The sequence below is a fragment of the Bison bison genome, unplaced genomic scaffold (assembly GCF_000754665.1).
Source record: "Bison bison bison isolate TAMUID 2011002044 unplaced genomic scaffold, Bison_UMD1.0 scf7180017864263, whole genome shotgun sequence".
Lineage (NCBI taxonomy): Eukaryota > Metazoa > Chordata > Mammalia > Artiodactyla > Bovidae > Bison > Bison bison.
Genome location: NW_011494835.1, coordinates 7,326,224 through 7,330,627, shown reverse-complemented (window position 1 = coordinate 7,330,627; position 4,404 = coordinate 7,326,224). Strand labels below are relative to the sequence as shown.

Here is a 4,404-nt window from a genome sequence, read left to right as displayed (position 1 = left end):
CCAACTCACAGAGTTCACCCAAACTCATGTGCATCAAGTCGATGATGCCATCCAGCCATCTCATCCTCTGTCGTCCCCTTCTCCTCCTGCCCCTAATCCCTCCCAGCATCAGAGTCTTTTCCAATGAGTCAACTCTTCACATGAGGTGGCCAAAGTATTGGAGTTTTGGCCTCAGCATCAGTCCTTCCAATGAACACCCAGGACTGATCTCCTTTAAGATGGCTTTAGCTCCCTTCATTCCTGAGGAGGTGTTCTTCAGTCATCTTTTCCAAAGTAAAGAGAAACCAAGAGCCATCATTCCTATTACAGCTTTTGAAAGTTAGAGCTAGGTGGGACCTCAGGAAACAGGTACTGAGTTTCAAACCCAGACCTTCTGAATCAGGTTACCACATCATGCTTTTGACTAAACCTGTGTAATCTACAGTCATAGTACAGTATTTGTACTTCATGGGTTTTTGGTAGGAAAGTTTGTTTTACACAAGGCTATGCTGAATGAAGCATACTATATTTGAGGCATTCCAGGTCATTGTGAAAGATTTGGTTCTTTGACAAAATTTGCATTGAAACATAAAATGCTAAACAAGCTAAAAGAATTTTTCTCCAAATGTGCAATTGCAAATCCAAAAAACTTTTCTAATTAAAATGTTGACTTGACTTTTAAATTAGTCTTATTCATTTACAGGAGAGAAAAATAAATCCAAATTTGCAATTAAATATTTGGCTACTTGAAAGAGTAGTTGCTACTTTAATTCTTTGACTAGCATGATGATGTATTTAGTTGGACACTTGACACAGCCAGAAATATATAATCCTCTCAACTTAATTGTTGAATCAGTCAGTAATGTCTGCGTAGTGTTCATTGGGCATAGAATGTTTTACTAGGCACTGTTTCAAGAAAAAAATTTTAGCACAGTATCTTCTAAAACTTTGCATGTGTAGTGCGTTGAATTCTCACAGAAAAGACATACTTCACTTTTCTGTAGCCTGTTGGGTGACTGGCAATGTCAGAAGAGTGGTGGAAAGAATTACAGGAATCTAAGGCTGATTGGTGAAGGGAATCCAGTTCTATGAGGGAGTCAGAAACAAGAAGATGAATAAAATAGATATCCATGAAGGAGGTGAATATGGCAAGCTAGTTTATGAGGCCTCAGTCAGCTAATTGTTACAGAGGAATAGAAAAACTTTTTGATACAGAGAGGAGTGAGAAATAAAGAAAATGCTGATGGGAAGAATTTTGTAGGTTGGAGTTAAGGTCATGGGGGAAAGAGTATTCCTGGGAAAGCTATATCTATCCATCTACAGCCATTTTCTGGAGAAGGCAATGGCAACCCACTCCAGTACTCTTGCCTGGAAAATCTCATGGATGGAGGAGCCTGATAGGCTGCAGTCCATGGGGTCTCGAAGAGTCAGACACGACTGAAGCGACTTAGCAGCAGCAGCAGCATAGCCATTTTCTTCTTCTAAATAAAAATCATTTGATGTTAATCTTGGTAATAACTAAAGCACGTTCTTTTCTGGACAAGTGCATATAAAAGCTGACTATTGAGATAAATATATAAAAGTCTTCATAAGGAATCAGCATTTAGAATATTATTAATGTTTTGAGGCCATTCTAACCTGTTCTAAGTTCCCAGTAGGAGATGGTCAACTTTTCCAGATTACTGGCCTTTGGATATGTGGTTCCTCCAACTGGGAGAATTCTGCCCCTCTCTTCATGGGGCCTGTTCCAGCTCATCAGATGTAAGCTTAAATTGCACCTTCTCAGAATGGCCTTCTAAGACACGTTATAGAAAGTTGGAAGATTCCTTCCTTCCATTTTTTTCTCTAACACAGTGCTTTAGTCACTGCCCTACTTAACACATCATGTGTTTAAGTGATATATTTGTATGTTTATTTACTTTCTTATTAAGTGGGTGTCTTGCTACACTCTATGCTCTGTGAGGGCAGAGGCTACATCTGTTTTACTCACCACCATGAGCTACGTGTTTACCTAACTCATTGCTTGGTATGTGGTTGAAATGAAAAGAAAAATTGCATAATAAATTCATACCTTTCATTCATGATTTAAGTAGATAAAATTGTAGATTATTTTTTAAACAAGAAGTTGGATGTTTATTTAACATTCTTATAGCTATTTCTTTAATCCTCTGATTTAACAGCCAAGGACTCAGTTTGATACTGCTTCATGGCTTTGTTGATTAGAAATGAAAAATACATAAAAACTATGAGTTTCCTGATCTCTCCTTGCTGCTGCTGCTGCTAAGTCACTTCAGTCGTGTCTGATTCTGTGCGACCCCATAGATGGCAGCCCACCAGGCTCCGATGTCCCTGGTATTCTCCAGGCAAGAACACTGGAGTGGGTTGCCATTTCCTTCTCCAATGCAGGAAAGTGAAAAGTGAAAGTGAAAGTGAAGTCACTCAGTCGTGTCTGACTCTTCACAACCCCATGGACTGAAGCCCACCAGGCTCCTCCGTCCATGGGATTTTCCCGGCAAGAGTGCTGGAGTGGGGTGCCATTACCTTCTCCGGATTTCTCCTTAGGACCAGCATTTTCTGTGATATGAAAAACTGCTCATAGGCAGGTTTCCCTGCGAAGACTGAAGAAGGTTTTTCTGTTTGGCCATGGCGAGCTCAGAAGTAAGAAACGATTTCACAAAGTTTCATAATAAGCACTAAAAATATAAAATTGTGACATACACAACATTTTAAAAAATAAAATTTATAAGAAACTCTAGGCATAAAGTGGAGTTCATTTAAAAAGCTGGTCTGAGAGAGATAAATGTTTATTCCTTTTTAGATTCATTTCTTCTGATGTAATTATACTTGTATATAACTTTAGATATCCTTGTGTAACAAGTTTTCTCAAAATTTGAGGTAAGGGTCATAAACATTAATATACTTTATGTATTTTTCTGGTTAAAAATGCTTTTGGGGATCAGTTTTCCTTCATTAGGTGTTTGGGTTGTAACTGCAGATGTTGCTAATGGATGAGGGAAGTCTCTGAATGATTCTTAGGTAGAGAGAGAGTGTGTGTGTGTATTGCTTGTATATGTATATATTTTCTAATAAATTGTAACTATAAGTGCTTTGAGAATTGCCATTGCTAAACAGTTGATGATGAAGGTACTTCACAAAGGAATTTAATATGCCTTTTTAGCTATTTCTGCTGTTTTTTGTTTTGCTTTGTTTTTCAAACCTAGATTAAGTGTAGATCAATAACGCAAAGGAAAGAAATTTTACCCCTTGGGTTCAAGCCACTTTCCATTGGGAAATACTCATTATGTAAAAGTAAATACTCTTAAGTACCTAGACTTTTTGCAATCTTCCAAGGCAGGAATGTACAAGCTGTATTGCAACCTTATATTGAAACCTCCAATTTCTATTGTACCCACATTACTTACTTTTCTTACAAAGTATTTCACATGTTTCATGTAGATGTCTTAATGCTTTACCCTTAGAGAATAAAAGTTTTATAATAAATAGAACTACCCTCTTAAAAAATCACCACAAAACATTTTATAAAATCTTTAAATTTTATTAAGAATTTTAAGTATATTGTGTATATAGATACAGGGCTTCCCCAGTGCCTCAGAGGTAAAGAATCCACCTGCAATACAGGAGATGTGAGTTCAATCCCTGGGTCAAGAAGATCCCCTGGAGAAGGAAACGGCAACTCATGCTTGCCTGGAGACATGGACAGAGAAGCCTGGTGGGCCATGGGGTCACAAAGAGTTGGACACGACTTAGCAACTAGACAGCAAAAATGTAAATAGATATAGCAAGCTATGCCAGTACAGATGTATACAATTAAAAACATTATTTTGTTAAATGGAGTCATTACTAAGCAAATCAGGACATAGGGACTGCTTTATTGAAATTACTATTAGGATATATATGTAATATATATATTACACTGTGATTGTAGCTGAACTTGTATGTTTAATAGTATTATCAGTTCAGTCGCTCAGTTGTCCGACTCTTTGTAACCCCATGGACTGCAGCACGCCAGGCCTCCCTGTTTATCACCAACTCCCAGAATTTACTCAAACTCATGTCCATTGAGTCAGTGATGCCAGCCAACCAACTCATCCTCTGTTGTCCCCTTCTCCTCCTGCCTCCAATCTTTCCCAGCATCAGGGTCTTTTCCAAGGAGTCAGTTCTTCACATCAGGTCACCAAAGTACTGGAGCTTCAGCATCAGTCCTTCCAATGAATATTAAGGACTGATTTCCTATAGGATGGACTGGTTTGATCTCCTTGCAGTCCAAGGGACTCTCAAGAGTCTTCTACAACACCACAGTTCAAAAGTATCAATTCTTTGACACTCAGCTTTCTTTATAGTCCAACTCTCACATCCACACGTGACTACTGGAAAAACCATAACTTTGAGTATATGGACCTTTGT

At 38.2% G+C, this 4,404-nt stretch overlaps 1 pseudogene; it reads right to left on the bottom strand.

Moving 5' to 3' along the window:
* LOC104994692 overlaps nucleotides 1–4,404 on the bottom strand; it is a 21,499-nt pseudogene that overhangs the window by 407 nt on the left and 16,688 nt on the right.